This window comes from Triticum dicoccoides, chromosome 1A, assembly GCF_002162155.2.
Source record: "Triticum dicoccoides isolate Atlit2015 ecotype Zavitan chromosome 1A, WEW_v2.0, whole genome shotgun sequence".
Classification (NCBI taxonomy): Eukaryota; Viridiplantae; Streptophyta; class Magnoliopsida; order Poales; family Poaceae; genus Triticum; species Triticum dicoccoides.
Window position 1 is genome coordinate 548694096 of NC_041380.1, and position 8559 is coordinate 548702654.

Here is an 8559-nt window from a genome sequence, read left to right on the forward strand (position 1 = left end):
GCTTCTCACCCGGGTTTCCTAGAATGCTTGGCAGCTGAGCATTCATCTTGAATTTGTGGCGATAATCCCCCTTCTTGAAGGACGGACGAGTATCTTCCACCAACAACACTTCCTGTGTTTGAGCAAGGGAACAAGCCAGATCAACAGTTCCAGGATTGTGTAATTTAATAGCAGACTTGATGTCTGGCTTAAGACCATCAATGAAACGGTTCACAAAGAAGGTTTCATCATAGGAGTGATTGTAAACCAGAATCTTATGCATGAACTCTTCAAATGTATGGGCATATTCATCTACTGATGCAACTTGCCGAAATGCAAAAAACATGTCCATGAGTTTAGCATACTGATTTTTGTTGAACTTAGCAAACACTCCTACACACAAGGCAGGCCAGCTATCCACTGAATGCATGGCTTCGAAAGTTTGCAACCACAGGGCAGCATTGCCGGTGAAATGCATAGTGGCAAAATCCACCCACAACTCAGGATTAACATGGTACATTTTAAAATACTTTTCGCATTGTTCCTTCCACCATTTGGGATTATCACCAGTGAATTTTGGGAAATCTGATTTGGGCAACTGCAGACCACTATGACTGTAGGGCTGATGCGGATATGCAGTGGTACGATCATCATCTCTCTCTGCTGAACCATACATAGCAGAAGTAAGGTGGTCACGGGTTTGCGATTGCTCACCCCCGACCAGGGCGTGTCCGGAGGTTCGAATCTCTCCAGAAACAGCACCCTGGTGATGCAGTTCTTCACGGTGCCCATGGGGCCGAAGCACACCCGGTCGCTGATGCGGCTGCGCCGGGGTCGTGGAAGGAGGCTGCCCCCGCTCGAGGAAATCGACGCGGCGCGCCACCGCCTCCATCGACAACTTCAACTCGTCGGCTGTCTTGTCGAGCTTGTTGTGGGCCGTGATTATGCGGTCCAGCGTAGTCTCGACACGCTGGGTCGCCGTCGCCGTGGAGCTGGTGAGATCGGAGAGAGCCTTGGTGGTCGATTCAGAGAAGGAGTCGACCGTGGTGCGGAGCTCGTCGATCCGCTCGGAGTTGCGGACCCCCGCGTCGGAGACGGCCTTGCTCTGAATCACCGTCGCTTGGATCAATTTCTGCAGCTCAGAGATGGTCAGCTCTGCCGCCCCCATCCTGTCCGTCAACGTTGGGCGCGCAGATTTCCCCGTCGTGGCTGGGAAAAAAAATCGGTGGGAAATGATGCCGAAAGATCGGTGGCTCTGATTCCAATTGCTACGAACCCACAGAGATTAGTAGCAATCGCTTTGTGTCACACAAAGGATTCAGTCACAAGAACACATAGTTCTGTAGATGAGAAGAGGGGAAAGCGGAGATACAGAGTAGCGGATAGGAAGAAGATAGACGGACAAAATATTCTTTTTACCCTCCTTATCTCCTCAGGTTAGCCTTAGTTTTTGCTTAAGAGGGGCACGTCCGGTAGATGGGCCAAGCCGGTCACGCGAGCGCCGGTTACCTGCTGGGCTTGACCGAGTCAGCTTCTAGGAGAGGCCTTGGTCTTGGCTGGCCCACATGGCAGGTGCGTAGCACTCCAGAACAAAGACTGAGAGCATGAAGTAGCCAGTCCGGATCCCGAGTAACAAGCAGAGTTTGACTTGGTAAGGTCCAGTGCTCTCTCATTTCCTCCCGGAGAGCTGTAGCTTTGGTACATTTCAGAACAGCGTGTTGGGCATCCTCCGTCTCTCTGCCACATATATTACATGTGCTATCAACTTCAAGTGTTTTCTTCCTTTTGTTCTCTTTTGTGGGGAGTGAGTCAGTGGCGATTCTCCAGGCCACAATACGGATTTTGTGAGGGACATGCGCTTTCCAGATCAAATTCCAAAGATTTTCCCTTCCAGTGCTTGCATTACTTGATGATCCGGCTGTTGTTTCCTGCTGCTTCAAAAACATTCCCAACTTATAGGCACTCCTTACCGTGAACATACCATTTTTCTCATAGTTCCATGCAAGGTGATCCATTGTTTCGTTGACTGGGAGATTTATCTTGCAGATTTCCTCAGCGTCAAAGCTATGGAATAGCTGTTCAATAAGGGGAATATTCCATTCTCTTGTTTGCGGCAAAATTAATTGACTAACCCATCTGAAACGGCTGCGACTTTTGAGTGATTTAACCATGAGTCCTGATTGCCTTGGGATCCAATTATCTCTGAGAAATTGGATGCTTTTTCCATCCCCAACTCTCCACACAACACCTTTCTTTAATAGTTCAAGTCCGAACTCTATCCCTCTCCACACAGGTGATGCATCAGACGCAAAAACCGTGTCTAACAAATTTCCTTTCGGAAAATATTTTGATTTCAATAGCCTAGCACACAAGCTATCTGGCCGCTGGATTAAACGCCACGCTTGCTTAGCAAGGAGGGCCTGGTTAAACACCTGCATATCACGGAGACCCAGACCACCTTGACTCTTTGGTTGTGTCATTTTCTCCCATGACATCCAGTGGACCTTTCTCTGATTTTCCTCATCTCCCCACCAAAAGTCCCGGATCAGTTTCTCATATTGCTCGCAAAAAGCTACACTCATTTTAAACATACTCATGGTATAGGATGGCAGAGATTGAATCACAGACTTTATCAGTATGTCTTTAGAACCATGGGACATGAATCGTTCAAGCCAATTAGTGAGTCTCTTTGTGAATCGTTCAAGGATGGGCTGAAATTGAGATATCTTCATGCGCCCTTCGGGTGTAGGCAAGCCTAAATACTTTTCATCAAAAGTAGCAGAGTCGACTTCCAGAATTAGCTTAACATCCTCTTGGGTAAGAGCAGGGCAAGCAGTACTAAACAACATGGAACATTTACTTGGGCTTAACAGTTGGCCCGTTCCTCGCTGGAATTTTTAAGGGCGATCTTGACATTCCTTGCTTCTTCACTATCAGCCTTGAAGAATAAAAGGCTATCATCTGCAAAGAGAAGATGTGAGATACCTGGGCTCCCCCTTGCCACTTTTAAGGGAGTGATCTTTCCAACAGCACACTCGGCCTCCAAAGCACGAGATAGACCTTCAGCCACAAACAAGAAGAGATACGGGCTTAGCGGATCACCCTGACGAAGACCCCTTGTCGGTTGGAAGGATTCCAAAATTTCTCCATTAAGCTTCACAGCGTATCTCACGGATCGAACACAGGTCATAACCCATTTTTTCCACTTCTGACAAAAGCCAAATCTAGTCAAAGCTCCTTCCAACAAGTTCCACTCCACACGATCATATGCTTTCGACAAATCAAGCTTATAGGCATAGTGGTTGTCGGTTGCATTTTTTGTATGTTGGATCTTGTGAAAGCACTCAAAGGCAATGTATGCATTATCTGTGATGAGTCTCCCAGGTATAAACGCACTCTGTGCTTCAGACACCAACTCATCGAGAAAAGGCCGAAGGCGGTTAACAAGGCATTTAGAGATCACTTTATATATGACGTTGCATAAACTTATCGGGCGGAAGTCTTTCAAGCTTTCGGGTGCATTACCTTTGGGGATAAGGACAATCACAGTGTTGTTTATTCCTTCTGGCATGATTCCATCGTCAAAGAATTTTTTCACTGCGCTGATCACATCTCCTCGAAGTTCAGCCCAATTCCTCTGGAAGAAACGAGCATGGAACCCATCAATGCCAGGAGCCTTTAGAGGGCCAATTTGAAAAAGCGCATCGCTGATTTCTTCATCCGTAAATGCCATTCTTAGATCGAATCCAAACACCACCATAATTTTGTAGTCTAGCCTGGTGTCATTTAAATAAATAAACACAGCCCAGCTCTTATGCCCTTCCCCAACACACTCACAAGAAGAGAAAGCTCATCACATGTACAATACGACAAATCAGCTCAAAAATTTACTGAGAGATATACATATTATTAGTTAATGCCAATTTAAACAAAGAAAAAACCCTTATGTATATTTGCACCAATCCCTAACATTACGGTGTAAAATGCAGGAATGTGTGTCATCAACGATCTAGTGGTATTTATAAGTGAGAGCAGGGAACCATCAATTTTGCTTAACTCATCATGGTGTTAGGCATCTTTTTTTACATCAACTCATATCAGAGTGAGTTGGCGCCCATACATGTACATACAGAGAGACTAGATCTAGGTTTAACTGTTCTAAGAAACAGGGGATATATTAGAGTAGTTTCATGTAATCATGCCTAAATAATAAATGGAGAGAAAGGTTAGAGACCTTAGTAATCAGATAATAATCATGGTCAGAGAAAGAGGAAAATGATACACGTACAAACTGTTTCCCCGTTGATGTGAATACACGTACAAACTGAGAAGATATGAACTAGTTAATGATGGCATAGAACTGATGTCATGACTCTTATGTAGATAAATGCTTTGTTGCATGCTGAAGTCGGACGTCATGCATGTAGAATTGATGTAGTTCAGGAAGAAATGGACACACAAAAGTGTAACTTCTTCTTGTCACACCATCTAATTTGACCACGAGAGGGCCCTTTATATGTCCGTCTACATCTTTGTCTATCGACAATGTGGGACTAAACTCACATATGTCTTCCACTCCTTTAACTCTTCACATTTTCTAAAATTAATTGGGCTAAGGCTCATGTACTCTGGTCCTGGCTTTTTCTCAGCATATACATCAAACACACTCTGCATGTGTTTCTGATCCCTCTCATTTCTATCGACAAAAGTCTGAACTTGAATGATCTTCTCTCAGCTCACCCATATCTTTTATTTAGGCTAGTTTTCCCTTCTATAGACGGGTATTGAGGGAAAGCATGGCCACATACTCACATATCATGAACTAGGTTGAGAACTGGCATGGTGAAAAGAAAGCTCCATACTCATATATTGTGACCTTCTGAATAAATTAATACTACATCTATAACATGAGACCTACTGTCCTGCAAGGTTACCCCACCCAACAGATATATATTAAGGTTACATCCTCATGTATCATGAGCTTCTAGGCAAATTAGTGCTACATGTTATAACTGCTATCCAGTAAGGCCACCTCACCTAATATACCATGAACACATATTAATGTTATATGTGTGCACCAGTGCATGCTAAAGTAGGCAAACTTTAATTATAGTTTTTAGTGGCGCTTCATTGATTCTCAAGTAGTTTGCTAAGCAATTTCATATCACCACAGTAAAGATCGAAGATCATATCAGTTAGAACTCTAGATTAGTGGTCTTTAACCTATTTGTTAAACAAACCTCGAATGTATGCAACTTCACAATTGCATAGAGTGCATATCAGTTCCATCACATGTTCAGTACATAGATACAATACCCGTACATATTGGGGTACACCAAAAGCATCAATTGTTCAACCACCGATACATATCTTATTCATGGCATGTGAAGCAAGGTAGGCACCCAAGAAACACCGGTTACTTACCAATTACCTTGGCAAGTTTCCTGACCAGGAAGCACATGCATATCTTATTTAATTTCACCAAGCATAAAAGAGAAAGAAAGAAAGAGCACAAAATCACATAGATGCGTCGAAGAAATGCAAGAACACAGTGATCCAAAGTGGTGATTCGCTTCTCCCATTGGTGAATGAAATCTCTATGCCTATTGATGTTCGATTGCAACTGAAGACACCCAAAAATAGAGCTTCAATGGTTGGACGGCACCCATGGACGTAGATGTTCACATGAACAATTAAGTCACACTACACACAACAGAGTATGTGGTAGTATCCACCACCGTTGGCACAACTACCTATTGAGATCACCCATGCATCAAGGCATTTGGTAATAAAACCTACCAAGAGTATAGATGAAGCTCAAAATGTTAGGGGCAGTAGTGTGTAAATCAGTTAGCATACACATCATGTGTTATTACACGATTACTGCCACAATGATCGTCTGGTTTAGTCATCTTCCTTGTGTTCTTCAAACCATTGTTTCATCTTGTGGCCTCGTTTTCAATGGTGCTCCACCACCAAATACCTTTGGATTTTTTTACTTTTATAAAATCAAACAATACTAATTCTTGGCCCCACCTAAGATGGTAATGACCGATAACATGAGGGATGCGGCAACCTAGTCACTACATAAAAGCAGAGAATGAAGAGAGAAAATGATTAGAAACAAGGAAATGCTGACAAAGGTCAAATGAAATATTATGAAAAGTTTAAAACAAAAAAATTACCATAAAATTAATGATAAATATTTCTAATTCAGAATAAAGGATTGAAGAATATAATTTTAACCCAGAACTGTTAAAATGGAAAATCCTAAATATTTCAAAATAAAATGAAAAATCAGGTTAACTTGCATATAAGTTAGAAACAACAAAGGAAAACATAATGTGTGTTTTTATGTGCGAATTTTCACAGTTTTTTTCTTGGATCCTTGATTTCTTCATAATATGTGTGACTTTGTTTCATATTTTGAAGAAAACTAGTAATATACGCCCTCTGTAAAGAAATATAAGAGCATTTAGATCACTATTTATATTTCTTTATAAAGAAAGTATCAATTTATCAATCTCCACCTTTTTAGTAACTTTTCCAAAGAACTAATTGTATAAATAGATTGATTCTCATTCTAGTTTTTGTGGGTTTGTGGGTGTTTTTATTTTCGGATTTTACATTTCCCTCCTGATCTTTCCGGGTTTTTTACTTATTGATTAAGTTGACTGAAAATAGATATAAAATCGTCCAATCTTGAAAGTGGAGCCTGCAAATTAAATGAGTGATGCTGGACTTAAGCGACCAAATCTAAAATCAACTAATTAATAACCAGACATACGCTTGTACCTTATCCTTATGAGGTTTCATTACTACAGCAGTCACGCGGCCAAATTACAAATATAACCAAGCAACGACAGAAGTACGTACTGAAGTAATGCCACAAGTTACTACTCGGCGGGCGTGCATCCGTCCACGGTCCACCGTATGTACCACATCGATCGGTACACGATGAATGGCACCGTGCATATGAATATCCGTGTAGCTAGGGGTTGGCCTGCGGCATCGACCCGCAGTTGGTGTAGTAGGAGTGTGCCCTGCCTTGTTGCACGGGATCTGGTTGCCCTAGCTGATGTGCTTGGCGTTGGCGGTCGGCTTCCGGACCAGCTCCTGTTCCTCCGCCGCGCACAGCGCGCGCCAGCGCCGTCGCCCCGTCGCAGCTGCTACGCTGGCGCACAGCGGCTGGCAGCAGGCCACCACGACCAGTAGGAACAACGGTGCTCACGGCGATGCCTGCTGCTACAGGGCGAGGCGCCATGGATTGATGTCAAACGTCCTGGATATACGCTTCTTTCTGTGAACTGTATTACACCAGCCCAGTACTGCAATCTACTCCCTTTGTTCCTGAATTAAACTATCAAAACATCTTATATTTAAGAGCTGAGGTAGTAGCTACGAATGATCAAAACAGATCGACCCACCCGGTGGATTTATGTAGGCCGGACGGGTGAGAAACAGTAATGCATGGCGGTGTGAGAAGAGATCTCGAGTAAGCCAATTAATGGTGGCACGGGCGTGCATGATCTGTTTGGCACCCTCGCTCGCTAGTCAGTCGGAGCCAACAACCACACTGATGCAGAGGGGAGCTAGCCCCCATCAAGGCCGGTCCTGACATTTTGGGGGCCCGGGGCGAAAGTAAAACCGGAGACCCTTGATTTCAAAATGTCTATGTACATTTAGGTAATTTTACAAGCACAACTTGGATTCTCCTTTTAATATAAACTCCAAAGCACTCATATACAAATTTCTAGCCTATAAATATTGATCGAGTCTACCAAATAAAGAAAAGAAGCAAATCAGGATGTTCAACAGGAAGTTATCTACCTGTTTCATCTTGTAATCAAAAACTGGTTACGCCTAAAAAATAGACTAGTTCTTGCAAAATAGAAATCTCATAAAATTTGCTAAAAAAAAATATACTGAACTTTGAAAGTACTTGTCCATCAACAGTGACCTTGTGATACCTCAACAACAATTAATCCAAACTAAACAAATTGGGTTCCATGGGAATGAAATCCATAAACATTACAAATTTGATTGTTGTGTCGTCTCAAAATTAAGCACAAATAATGTGGTTTTCAAAGGACTAATCCGATCCAATTATCTGATTATCAAAAACAAATCTCAGCATCAACTTTAATTAACAAGAAACAAATTTAGGAAAGGGACTACCAGAAAGGTTACCTTCGAGCTGTAGAACATGGATTTAAAATTGTTTTCTGATTGATTGTATGCAGCACTCGTCTGCTCTTGTCACTTGTTCCTGGCTGCTGCTGTGCATGTAGGTGATATTGTGATAAGGCGAAGCGAAGGCGCGACGTGACGATCAGGTGATGGCAAGGGTGCTCAGCGCGAGGGAAAATTCATCCATCGGCGCGCTGCTTGCATTTTTCTTGCCAAGAGATCTGATCTGATCTTTTTTTAGGGAAAGATCTGATATAATCTAATCTGATCGATCAGCCATACTGCATGCGTTTTTCTTTCCGAGATATCAGAGATCGTGCGTGTATCACGTCTTAGATAGCCCAGCAACCAACTTGGGCCAGATCAGAATTTTTCTGTACATGTAATAGG